The sequence below is a fragment of the Lepisma saccharinum genome, unplaced genomic scaffold, assembly GCF_977018435.1.
Source record: "Lepisma saccharinum unplaced genomic scaffold, izLepSacc3.1 HAP1_SCAFFOLD_132, whole genome shotgun sequence".
Lineage (NCBI taxonomy): Eukaryota > Metazoa > Arthropoda > Insecta > Zygentoma > Lepismatidae > Lepisma > Lepisma saccharinum.
In genome coordinates this window covers 1-14,774 of record NW_028142947.1, presented here as the reverse complement: position 1 = coordinate 14,774, position 14,774 = coordinate 1, and the positions used below count along the sequence as shown (strand labels likewise).

The 14,774-nt window shown below is 34.8% G+C and overlaps 1 pseudogene; it reads left to right on the top strand.

The window, feature by feature from the left end:
• The first annotated feature begins 5,003 nt into the window (after positions 1–5,003).
• LOC145982344 (26S proteasome non-ATPase regulatory subunit 11 pseudogene) lies at positions 5,004–6,751 on the top strand (annotated as a pseudogene).
• The last annotated feature ends 8,023 nt before the right edge of the window (positions 6,752–14,774 follow it).

Sequence of the window (14,774 nt, the reverse complement as noted above, 5' to 3'; positions counted from 1 at the left end):
TAGTATTGGTAAACTACTGGAAAAGCTTATAAATAGAAGACTTCAGGACTTCCTCAAAATGATTGGTAACACTGGAAATCAGCACGGCTTCACGAAGGGTCGCTCCACCGAGGATGCCGTAAATGCACTAACAAAAGCAACAAGGGAAATAGATGGAAAATATATCATAATTAATTTTGCCGACATCAGTGGAGCGTTCGACAACTTATGGTGGCCGCACCTTTTCTCCACACTATACAAAATGAATTGTCCCGTGACCATAATCCAAATCCTGGAGAGCTATTTCAAAGACAGGAAAGTTAAATTAAATTTAAATGGCGAAACTGTGTCCAAAATGTCAACAAAAGGATGCCCACAAGGATCAGTGTTGGGACCACATTTGTGGAATATAAACCTCGAGCCCTGTTTGAGACTATTAGGAAGGAACAATAATGTCGATAGAGTCATAGCCTATGCAGACGATGTTGCCTTCATTTGTTCGGGAAACACGAGAGCTCAGTTGGAGAGAAAAGCAAATAACGCTCTAATTGAACTAAACGGGTGGTGCCGTAATGCTAAACTTGAGATATCGGCTGCTAAAACAAAGTATCTGATCGTCAAAGGTCGCCTCAGCAGAAATCCAACAATCAGAATATCAGGGAAATCTATACAGCGAACAAATGCAGTAGAGTATCTGGGAGTAACATTGGAAGAGGGGCTAAAATTTGGAGCTCATATACAATCTATTACAAGTAAAGGGGAGCTAGCCATGAATAAACTGACAAGGTTGGCCTCCCAGAATTTTAATCTACATCCTAGCATTATGAAATCTTACATTAAATCCATATATGCACAAATAGTAACATATGCGGCTTCAACGTGGGTAGATGGCCTAAACAACAAAAAAAAATTAAGGACACTAAGAGGCTCACAACGAAGGATACTTTTAAGAACGACAGGTGCCTTTGGTACAACATCGACTGAGGCGCTTCTGGCTGTAACAGGACACCTGCCAATGGATCTGGAAGCGAGATGGAGAGCCAGTAAATACCATTTCAAGAAGGGCAATGAAAGAGACATAATAAGAACGATAGGGACCTTCCACCCGACACTCCAAGAAATTCACGACAAAATAACCACGGACTGGCAACGAGAATGGGAAAGAGCGAAAAACGGGAGAAGAACATACGAATTCATCCCGAACATAAGAGCCAAAATTCCTACTGGTGATCTCCCCATAAGAGGACTTATTCACCTGCTGACAGGCCATGGTCCTTATGGAGTTCACTTGCACTGAATTGGTAGCAGGCAAACAACAGTATGCGCCACATGTGGAGAGACAGAGGATACTCCAGAACATAAGGTCTTCTTCTGCCCGGCAGCTGGAGACTACATCAAGAATCAGAGGAAGGAACTACCAACGACGAATATCAAAATCCTTCTCTGTCAGCAACAAATAGACAAATTGAAATGCTTGACAAACGCAGTTTCCTTGGAGGAAATGAAACGGTTCAACTCACAGCTGCAGGCTCGACCTACTACACCTCTCATTACTCCCAGCCAGCCTCAAGATAGAAGGGTGACTTAGAGAGCACCCACAGTAGTTCCCGGGGAGAAGAGCGATAAGGAGGACGTACCAGTAAATGCCCCCAGAAGGAAATTCTTCGTGACATCTACAAGCAGAAGTGAAGCAGCCGAAAGAAGAAGATTTCGTCTCATGCGAATGCAAGGAGAAATACACAAGGTCTACCTTCTGAGGGAGACAGCCTCAAAACAACACAACCCAAAATTCATAAAATTATCAAATAAAACCCCTCTGTAGATACACGTACTGGTACGCCAGTAAGAACATAGCACCGGAAATCCGGAGCTTCATAAACTCTTGTATTCATTATTAATACTCATAATAATATAGTATCTTATTTTCGTATTATCATTGTTATTTTCATTAATGTTTTATTAAAAGTTATTTTATTTTACATTTACTAGTTATCTGATTGTAATCATACACGTTGCCATGAATTAGCTGAAGTGCACACATTTCGGCCTACACATACACAACATGGCGACGATCTTTTCTTTTCTTTTATCTACAACTTCTGTTTTTCTCACTACAAATTGCAATACTCCACTATAGTGATGGAACTCGAGTGCTCTATACCTTGTCCACTTCCTCCTAAAGGAAACGGGACAGGACACCGAGGGCGGAACACCTAGCCTCTGGGGTGGAGCAAATGACGAAACAATACAAACTAAAATGGTCTTCAACCATCAACTCACTCTCTCTCGGTGGCTGGTCCAGGAGCCTAATCATACCTTTAAAAACCAACTATATTAAATGTAGCACTCGAGCCATACAAATCCTCAATTTCTTAGATTCTGGTACCACAGAATCCAATACTTACAGCCATACCAAACTTCAATATAAACTGCAAACACTTTCATACAGAATCTCAATCTCACGAAAAAATAATTGTGTACTGTAATACTGTGTCCATACACTATTTTATGTAATCATTTCATGTATGTAGTAATGTTAGTTTCTTGTATACTTTTAAAAAAGTGGTAGAGCAAAACAATAACGGGGGAACTGTAATTCGAGCAAAAGACGTCCCAGTTTATTCACAGAGGCACTGGGACAAAGTGTATGCCCTCGAATGCATACGGGTGGAGGTTTGGTAACATTCGGGGGTTCCCCCTTTATTGTAATGTATAATTTCTGCTAGCACTCTTCCCTTCTCTTTCTTTTATGTCCTAATAATCCACAAATAATGGAAATATATTGGTACAAAAGAACTTCCAAATCCCAGACACTAGCTATCACTTTCCAGACAGGAACTCAACAGTAAGGAATGCAGTGTCAGATGTTACCTAAGCTTTACTGGGTCACCAAAGGCTTAAACACGTAAACAGGTGTAACCCAGGAAGAAGTTGCAGGTGACTGACTCGGCATTGCTTAGCAAAATCCATCGCAATAAATATCTAGGACAATGGGGTTCATCATGAAGAATTACGATCAAGAAATCCAAGTAAAGGAGACTGAAGTCTGAGCATTCAGACTAGTATCACAAACGGACACCTCGTTTATTAACCAGTCCGTAGTTCGACATCTCGTTTATTAACCAGTCCGTAGTTCGACATCTCGTTTATTAACCAGTCCGTAGTTCGACACCTCGAGGCAGCACCTCCACACAGTGAGAGTCAGGTATTTCTATTTAGCATGCTGATCCAATTTTAAAGGTTATAAAAGCCAAGTGTTGTGTTTGCCATACGGTGTGTATGTGTTACCTCTTTTGCATGTTACCATTAAGCTTTTCCATGAGCAGCGAATATGCATGAGCTATGCCACCCAGATTCGATCCCAGTTCCTTAGGGAACGTTACGCTGTAGCTTTTGGTGTATCAGCCTATAACGCAGAGACTTGTTTTTGTTGCAAATGATAGAGAATGATGGACAGTATGACAATAAATATAATACATTGTCATAACTACATTTGAAAATGGTTAGGCTAAGTCCAAAGTTCCACATTTGTGCAATATTTATAATAATTTAGTCATAAGATTGCTCAAAATTTTATTCAAATAATACAATTAAATGTCTGAAATTACTACTTAAACCTATTCCATTAAATATGATGTTTAAAAAAGCCAATTTGTATATCATGACAAAATTATCAAATTGTGAAATATTCTGAATATTGTGAATATTCATATTCATAACAGTTATTTTTGACTGACAAAATGAAAAACAAATATTTTAAATCATATGTGTTCTTTCTGACAAGAAAGATATGATACTTTCAAATTTATAATTAAATTTCTTGAAACTATGTACATTTGCATTGACATCAAGGTTTATATACAAAGGTCAACTCTTTAAAATTGTTCAATGTCTTATATGATGTCATACTTGGTATTTTATATCAACATTCATAAAATGGTAATTGTAATCATTAGATAAGTATATTGTGATATACATAGTAAAATAGCTGTAACAGAGCAAATATGTACATTTACAACACAAACATTCAAGGTGTTAAGCAGTTATGGACAAAAATATAAAACAAAAACAATTGAAGATAACTCATACTAAAAAATCTGGCTTGAACTAGTTGCTCTAAGACTAGTTGTCTGTGACTTTAAATGAATCTCAAGATGGATGGAAGATAAGTAAAAATGTGGCTATTGGTGAAGGATTGATATTTGTAAAAATCTGGATATTTTGAAAGATTATACTTTACAAGTTAATCTTTAATAGTTTCTTTAAACTATAAAGAGACATTTTGTTGATAACAGAAGCCTGAAAATGGTTTTATAATGGAATAATCTGTATAACGAAAAAGGAAAGATTTGGAACTTGTGTAAAGTGTCTAGTTTAATAATTGAGAGCAGGAAATTATTATCTGATGGCATCTGCATTAACTAGCTAGTAAATGAATATTGCATTATCTAAAATGAGAATCTTATGAGAAATAAGACTAAGTGAGTGAAATATTTTCTGCATTTTGGATGCGAATAAGCCAAATGTGAAGTTTTGAAAATTGAAGGAAGCCATCTTGTGGACCTGATTGAAGAATTTGACATGTTGAGTGTGCTCAGATGTAGAACTGAGGCATACTCAAATATTTAGTGAAGGACTTGCCCTGTCTCACAAGGAGATAATAAAGAAATGTTTTCTACATATAAATAACATTTATATGTTATAAATGTTCTTGTAAACAATTGCATAATTTGATGCTCTTATAACATTTGTTATTTCTAGTTATTTTATCAATGTAATAATTATAAAAATATTTATTATTGTATGAACATAAACACTGTTCATCAGTATATGTAAATTTAAATTTCCTTTTCAACATAGCACCATAGTTACCTATTGTGCCGATACCGAGTTTAAAATATACTGACAAAGTTGTTATATATTTAAGATTATGAGACGTCAGGTGATTAGTTGAAAAGGTTCAAGCTTATAATAATCTTTGTATTGTTTTGCTTCTTGTTCTGGTTTCTGAGGTTAGGTGTTTTTACCTTTAAATATGTCAGATCCAAAGGGTGATTTCTGCTTGGCAGATGTTATGGCTGCTCTCAGTGCTATCAAGGATGGCCAAACAGAGCTCAAAGCTAATCAGGAGGATCTCAAAGCTAATCAGGAAAAGACTGATGCTCAATTGACAGAGCTGAATGATATTATTAAAACTAGTATCTCAGAAGTCAGAGTGTTCAGAGATGAAATCGAAGCTACTTGTACAGAGCTTAGAGAAGAGATCAAAGATGAACTCGAGGTGGGCGAAAAGACAAAAATGGCGGCTATATGTGTGGAAAGAGCCCAGTTAATGTCAACCTCAGATAAGTTAGAGGAAATGTATGATATGTCCAGGCTTCTGCAAGAACAGGGAGATGAAAGTGAAGAAGATGCAATTTGTGTCAAAGAACAAAGTATCTTGAAACTAGGAGAGACTTACAAGAAAGATGGCAAAGCAAAAGAACTGTCTGAACTTATTAAGCAGACGAGACCCTTCCTCTGCACCATTAGTAAGGCGAAGGCAGCAAAATTGGTTCGTGCTCTGGTTGACATGTTCTTGGATCTGGAAGCCAACATTGGCAGTAAAGTTCAGTTGTGCAAGGAATGCATTGAGTGTACAAAAGAAGATAAAAATACTATCCTCGGGCAGTATTTGGAAGTCTGCCTAATAGCTTTGTATTTTGACACTGGCATGTTTACTGAAGCTCTTCACCTAGGATCGACCTTATTAAGAGAACTGAATAAGTTTGATGACAAAATGTTATTGCTAGAGGTTCAACTTCTAGAAAGTAAAACTTACCATGCCTTGAGTAATCTTTCAAAAGCACGTGCAGCACTTACCTCAGCTCGGACTACAGCTAATTCAATATATTGCCCTCCAAAACTACAAGCATCGCTTGATATGCAGTCAGGCATTCTTCATGCTGCTGATGAGATAGACTTCAAAACAGCATACTCTTACTTCTATGAAGCATTTGAAGGCTATGATAGTGTGGAAAGCTCAAAGGCTTTGACTGCATTGAAGTACATGCTGTTGTCTAAAATAATGTTGAACACACCAGAAGATGTGCAGCAGATCATAAGCGGGAAACTGGATCTGAAGTATGCCGGAAGTGCAATTGAAGCTATGAAGTGTGTTGCTCAAGCAAGTCTTAAGAGATCTCTGGTAGACTTTCAGGAGGTTGTGGATAAGTTTAAAGAAGAACTGGAAAATGATCCAATTGTTCGAGCACATTTAGACAGCCTTTATGACACAGTGTTAGAACAAAACCTTTGTCAAATCATCGAACCTTATTCTCGTGTTCTGGTGGATTATGTTTCAAAATGCATTAACATACTTGTAAACCAAGTAGAGAAGAAACTTTCACAAATGATTTTGGACAAGAAGTTTCACGGTATTCTACACCATGGTGAAGGGGTGTTTCCCCAAAGTGTTCCAAATGTTCAGTTGAAGGATAGAATAAGGAAAGGCACCAAATTTAAATTGAAAGTAATTAATAAGACTGTTTTCACCAATTGCCCAGGTGCAAGGAGGAAAGTAACAACCCATCCTAAACATGTTCGTAAAAGAACATTCAGGCAGCGATGTTTGAAATTATGGAGGAGAAAATTTAGTCTAGAAGCATTCCATGCTTACTCCTCAAATATTTGTACTTTGACTGTGATAGCATGCTTGATCATGCATCGTACACATGTACGCAGAAGATGTCACGATGATGTCATGAAGTTAAAGTTAACTTCAAATTTGTAATGTCGTAGACTTTTATTTTAATCATTTGATTACTTACCTGTAATGTATCTTTATCTTTTCAAAGGCATTGTTGCAGTGTGCAGACATGTCTTACTATATTTTATCAGATATGTGACTGAAAATTACTTGATGGGTAAAGATTGTTACATACTTATAGTGCTTATCATTTGTGATTAAGTTCGGAATTACAGTAATATGAGCTATGAGTGTTGTAACATTCTTATGTGGTTGCATATATTTGGAAAAAGTATGTTATGAAACATACATAGTTTTATTAGTATGTGAATTTGAAACATACAGTTTAGCAAAATAACTATATTGTGTACATGTAACATCTGATACGAAGAGTTATCTTGAATACTTTCACTATGACAGTATCAGTACATGTTTTAATTTGGGTATTGTCAATGGAGTAAGGTCAGTGGTTACATAGCTTGACATGTTGAGTCATGAAAATAGTTCTGTTTCAATGCTGAAATAAATAAATCACATATGCAAACCCTAAAATTGAAAAATATTATCAAAGATTCTTTGTTTAAAGAAAATAATTACACTTTACTTTGTTCTGTCTGAACATAAAGTATAACATTGTGGCCTAAGGACAGGTTCACATGCTTCCGATATCATGTGAAGGATAAACATGGTGACTTGGAAGTGTTTGAAGTGGATGTAAGTAACCGAAGACAGGTTTCATCCCAACACAGAAAAGTCTCGGAGCATCAAGCTTTAAGAGGTTCAATATAATAATTTGGAATTTAATATCCTTTATCTCAGATTTCAAGGTGATGGTAGGGGGAGTAGTTAGAATACTCACACCCGATGGTAACCTGTTGTCTAGGTAAAGTAAGGGAATATTAATAAAGGGGTTCATGCATATTTATTCACTTTGTTCAGCAGCCTGATTCTTCTGTTGGAATACACTGTTAACAATAAAGGTGCGGTAATTTGAGCACACGTGTTAACATTTGACCACATGTAAGCTGACAACTTATTATGATTGTATACCTATCTCACTTTCAAAGCTTTTTAATTTTAACAAAGATTGATTTGCTATACATCCTGAAATATTGTTGCAGGATAATTTAATCTATACTTACCATCCACAGAGTGTAGTAACCCATAAGGGTTGGTTGGTTGGGAGTTTCTTATTGACTGAGTGTCAAGGGTGGTATATAAGACCTCAGTTCTTTACTTTTTCGTTCTTTGTATATTAATTTTAGCATTATGAAATTGCTTATGCGAACATGTTGTTTATTTTGTTGGTTTGAAGGACAAAAGATACTTCTTCATTCTACAACCATACCCACAAGGGTGGTTGGTTGGTTGAGTTCTTCTTCTTAGGATGTTGGTTAAAGGTGGTACTGTGAGTCACAGTACTTTGTGCAGAATGTTTCTTTTGTCGGCTGTCAATGTAAAAATTTTCTCTTTTTCGTGCTTCTTTTCTTGAGTCAGAAACATTAGTTCAGATATGAAGTCTTCTTCTGTAGAGTTTGCTTTAAGTTGATCTTCATGATCCAATATCGGTCCTCATTCATATTTCTTGATCCTTAGTTGTGTTGAACGGTGGAAAAATTCAATATAACAAATATTCTTTGTTATGTGTATTTTGGAGTGCAAAAAATGTATAATATAATGTTATGGCATGTGCATAATAATTTTGAATGCTAAGATTTAGCTTTGGCTTGAAAAATATTTACTAGAGCACAAAGATTCCAAGAGTTGAATCGTAGGCTCAAATAGGAATGAACTTGACAAAGAGCAAAGAGATTCACGTGTTGATCCAAGCTTCAGTCAAGTAGTTGTTTCCTTTAAAAATGCTAGAATGCATTATGGCTCCAAAATGTGTTCACAAAGGGCTGAATATTAAGTTCGAGCCGTGACGCTGCGAGTTCAGGAACAACAATTATTTATGATTTATAATTTTAGTGCGCACATCATAATTTATACATTTCTTGCATGAATTCATTTGTGATGTAAAAAAAATCTTATATTCAGCACTCCGTAAATCTGAGGATGTTTGCTTCTTGATGCAGGGACTTAGATTTTTGTCTTGTTAGCTGATCTTACCAGATAAATGGATGAATTCCCAATGGGAAACTTAGTTGGATCAGAGGTTACTTACTCTACATGTAAAAAATTATTATTAATATATTTTTTGGCTAAATAAAGATTAATATCGAAATTATGCTCTCAGGTTGAGAATGAATTTCTGAATGATGCTTCATGGGTTGACAATAAATAATAATGTTAGGTAGGTACATTGTTTATGTAAAAATGATTCATCTGGTACTTCACTAGATAATAATTGTTGGTATGTCGAACTTGAATTTCATTTTTTCAATATTATTATGTACTAAAAATTCATTATGCATAGTTGCACTGTATTGGTTCATGATGAACAAGTTCTTGTTGTATTGTTGGAAAACAAATATTCAGTCACACTCAATTGATTATAATGCTGAACATGTAAACATATTGTAAATATAAAGGCATTATATTAATTATTATATGTTAAATGTCTCAGTAGGGCTCAGATCTGTTGTGGGTTCGTCCCTTGTTGAGCGCCAGTATGACAATAAATATAATACATTGTCATAACTACATTTGAAAATGGTTAGGCTAAGTCCAAAGTTCCACATTTGTGCAATATTTATAATAATTTAGTCATAAGATTGCTCAAAATTTTATTCAAATAATACAATTAAATGTCTGAAATTACTACTTAAACCTATTCCATTAAATATGATGTTTAAAAAAGCCAATTTGTATATCATGACAAAATTATCAAATTGTGAAATATTCTGAATATTGTGAATATTCATATTCATAACAGTTATTTTTGACTGACAAAATGAAAAACAAATATTTTAAATCATATGTGTTCTTTCTGACAAGAAAGATATGATACTTTCAAATTTATAATTAAATTTCTTGAAACTATGTACATTTGCATTGACATCAAGGTTTATATACAAAGGTCAACTCTTTAAAATTGTTCAATGTCTTATATGATGTCATACTTGGTATTTTATATCAACATTCATAAAATGGTAATTGTAATCATTAGATAAGTATATTGTGATATACATAGTAAAATAGCTGTAACAGAGCAAATATGTACATTTACAACACAAACATTCAAGGTGTTAAGCAGTTATGGACAAAAATATAAAACAAAAACAATTGAAGATAACTCATACTAAAAAATCTGGCTTGAACTAGTTGCTCTAAGACTAGTTGTCTGTGACTTTAAATGAATCTCAAGATGGATGGAAGATAAGTAAAAATGTGGCTATTGGTGAAGGATTGATATTTGTAAAAATCTGGATATTTTGAAAGATTATACTTTACAAGTTAATCTTTAATAGTTTCTTTAAACTATAAAGAGACATTTTGTTGATAACAGAAGCCTGAAAATGGTTTTATAATGGAATAATCTGTATAACGAAAAAGGAAAGATTTGGAACTTGTGTAAAGTGTCTAGTTTAATAATTGAGAGCAGGAAATTATTATCTGATGGCATCTGCATTAACTAGCTAGTAAATGAATATTGCATTATCTAAAATGAGAATCTTATGAGAAATAAGACTAAGTGAGTGAAATATTTTCTGCATTTTGGATGCGAATAAGCCAAATGTGAAGTTTTGAAAATTGAAGGAAGCCATCTTGTGGACCTGATTGAAGAATTTGACATGTTGAGTGTGCTCAGATGTAGAACTGAGGCATACTCAAATATTTAGTGAAGGACTTGCCCTGTCTCACAAGGAGATAATAAAGAAATGTTTTCTACATATAAATAACATTTATATGTTATAAATGTTCTTGTAAACAATTGCATAATTTGATGCTCTTATAACATTTGTTATTTCTAGTTATTTTATCAATGTAATAATTATAAAAATATTTATTATTGTATGAACATAAACACTGTTCATCAGTATATGTAAATTTAAATTTCCTTTTCAACATAGCACCATAGTTACCTATTGTGCCGATACCGAGTTTAAAATATACTGACAAAGTTGTTATAACAGCATGGCATAAAGAGGCATTATTTTAATAACTGTATTTGTATATATTATTATGTCTCTTTTCTCCATCTCCAGGCTAACCCAAAAGGCAGGAATGTTTAGTATTTACGTGAAACTGAAGAAGAGACAATCAACCGATTTTTTTATATTTTTCTTTTGTAACTGCAGCATGTTAAAAAGTCTTGCAACCCTTCAAAAATCCTATCTTTGTATCCTCTGGGACTACAGAGAAGTTCACAAAAAAAAAGTACCAAATGTCTTAAGACTTTTTAAAGTATCATAATGCTTTTTTTTTTTCCTGTGGATGTAGCACAATGCCATGAAGGCACATTTAGGGTATGTGGGGTTAGGCCAAGACACATTCTCGATCTCAGCCATTTTTGGAGGTGATGTGATCAGAACCACTCGCCAGCTGCCTTTACCCCATGGGGCTGCCCCCGGGTATATATTGATTTGAAGCTTGGTGAGACCCAGATATGCTTTGGGGGGAGGGGAGGGGGAGGAGAAGGCCACAGAAATTCCGACCTTGGGTCTCCTGCTTGGAAACAGACACCCTACCCACCATGGCTCCCAGTATTATAATGCTGCAGGAGAATAATTAGTGAGTTAATTAATGTCATGAAACGAATGTAATATTTTAAAATGGAATCGATTACAAACACAGCATTTCCCAGCTGTGCAATGAGGTTTAGATGTTGCAAAACAATGATTTTTGCTGAAAATTGTTAATTAAAACTTCCTTTTTCAGAAGGATGATCTAGAACTATTCATGAATCACTGGCATTGAGTATTGTTGCTTTCTCAAGAATGAGAAGTTTGAAATATTACACATTTAAAAGATTCTTCATCAAAATAATTCAATATGTTAAGAAACACAAAAACTGAATGCACAAAATTGAACATAAAATATCATAATAATTTTCAAAGAGAAAAAATTAATTTCTCATTCCAATCACACTAACATCAGATTTAAACATTATTTGAAAAGAGGTAGAGATTATCAGTGCATTAAACTTTATCACCAATAAAAATAAATTTGTTATTAACATATCACAAAATCTGTGTCCATAACTGATTATAACTTTGCTAGTACAAGGTGGCCACTGCAGGATCATGATAAAATTCAAGTATAATTCCCGGTATCTAAGGCATACTTTCCTGAAATTCAAGGGTACAAGCAAATGTTTTCTCTATTTCAATATTATCTATTACCACCTTTCACCACCCACACACATACACACACAAATATATTAACAATATAAAGCATAAATGAGATTCCATTGTATCAAAACAGTCTAATACAATTCAATTAAAAGGTTCAATTCAATATTTAAAATATTTTATTTAATATGTTAAGTTTACATTTGCCATTTCACATACTTAGACATGAAATACATCTACAAACATGAGTCGCAAATGTTACAGGATATACTAATCTAAAAGAAATTATTAACTGTATAAGAATTTCAAACTGAAATTTACCTAATCAAGTTCAAGGGCAAAAATGTTTTCAATATAATTATTCAAGCATTGATTGGTTGATTTATTTTACTTCATATTTCTGCCACGTTTTGCTAACTGAAAATATGAGGATGAGTGATGATATAATGAAATTGATGAAGGGATACTCACAAAGAACATCCATTTACAGGCTGGGATTCAAACCTGGGACCAGAGTTGTTAAAAGTCCAGGAGCCCTTAAAATCTATTTGGTTCTACTGCAGGACCGGAATTTTTTTCCCTCCCACAATTTAAATTTGGTCCAAGTTGCATATTGTTTCATTGAAATGAGGTTCCTGGACTGTAATTTAATTGATTCTGAAAAAGGTTCCTGGACTGTATTTAAATTCATGCAGGAAATAAGGTTCCTAAACCGAATTTAAATTCTTCCGGAAAAAAGGTTTCTGGACCGAATTTCAATTCATCCCAAACAAAGGTTTCTTAACAGTATTTAAATTGATCCGGTAAAAAGGTTCCTGGACCAAATTGAAATGCTTTAATTATTAAAAGGTTTTACAATGTCTAGAAGTCATTTACATTTGCTGATTTTCTCTCCTAGACTGGGATTCAATTTATTTACAATTCCTGGACCAGGGTTGATGGATTAAAAGTTACCTTCTAAAAATGTCTGCGAGTACGGTATACATTGGAATGCCACACTGCGGTTGTAGAAACCGTATTGAAGGAAAACAATCAAAATTCTGTTGCTCTCTCATCATCCACGTTCAAAAACCTCCCTTGTCGAAGTGTTACAGAACCCATCACATGTTGCTCAGACATCCGAATCCAGGAACCGCAACCAATAGGAGCTATCGATGAGGTAACGTGAGGCTGCAGCTATCACTGCAGGGATGGGCAGTGTTCCTACATCAAGGGAAATTGTCCTTTATGCAATAAAATTCGGAGTAAATGGTGCTGTTCATTGCCAAAGTTTTCCGGTGTCGACTCCACCCCTGTCATGTCCCTAAAGAATTTTGTTCGTCACTTGTTTGCCCTAAGATTTACATTGCAGTGCAATGGCATGGCTATTCATACGTTCTTTTCAACGAAGGCAACAAGCAAGCGAACGAAAACAAGTGTGCGCAAGTAGTGACTCAAGAGGTCTCAACCAAGAGAAGGAATACATTTAAGAGAATGGGGCTACATGGAGATGGGTAACATGACTGCAGATTTTGCATTTTGTCCATTGCTGCCATTATACGCAGCCTTGTTCCTTACATTCTCGAAACAGCCAGCACCTGGATCAGTCTTTCATGCTCACAAGTGGATAAATATTTTTATAAATATCTTTTCTCGCACAAGTTAAAATTCGATCCAAGTTGCATATTGTTTCATTTCAATATGGAATTTGGACCCTATTTAAACTGATTTGGAAAAAAAAAGTTCCTGGCCAATATTTAAATTGATCCTGGAAGAAAGCTTCTTCGACCGAATATAAATAGATTCGGAAAAAAGGTTCCTGGACAGTATTTAAATTGATTCAGAAAAAAAGGTTCCTAGACTGTATTTAAATTCATCCACAAAAAAGGATCCTGGACAGAATTGAAATACTTCACAGATAAAATGGTTCTCTACGGTCCAGAACCTATTTACGCTTGCTGATTTTCTCTCCTGGACCGGAATTGAATTTACCTAAAATGTCTGGATGTTTAACAACCTTGCCTTGGACCTCTAGCATCATAGTGCACTGTGCTAACCACTCTGTCATGGACATTGGTATCGCAAGTAAATATTGCATGGTGAGGGAGATCAGTCTGTTGATCAAACTTGAATAATACGAGTGATAATAATTATCATGAATTAATAAAAATGCATCAAAATAGGGAAGCTTTAACACCAGTTACTCCTACTTGTGATGAAGCTTCTTTCTTTGCTTGGTACTTGGGCTAAAAAAAAATTGTTAAGCTATGGCTTGCTATTTAAAAAAAAAACATCCTGTTATGAATGGTTACTTTCTTACAACTCTATCAAATGAGGTTTGCACAGTGCCATTAGAATGGATGGTTGAGATCTCAATTAATAAAATGGTGGCACCATAGTTGTAGACATGAAGTATAGATTTGTATGATATAGAGCTGTGGATCCCATCCCAAATGACATATGCACAGAATGACAAGAATTTCCAGAGATTTATACTCAGAAACACTCACTGCGCCAAACCACCATTCCCTGTGTGCAAATGGTTTTTATGGTGCTATTATATTCTATTCTATTCTTCACATGTTTAGTAAGTATATACATTTATGGGTATAATACTTGTCATATTTTAAACAATGAAAAGTTTTTTCTTTTGTGTGTACTCTTGTGTGTACATTAAGGTGTTGTTTTCAGGGCAAAATATTTGTTGCAAATTGTACACATAAAAGGTTTTCCATTTGTGTGTGCCCTCCTATGTTTATTAAAAGAGTCTTTGTAGGAAAATTCTTTGATGCAAATATAACTATTAAAATGTTTCTTTCTTGCGTGTATTCTCATGTATCTATTAAGGTTGT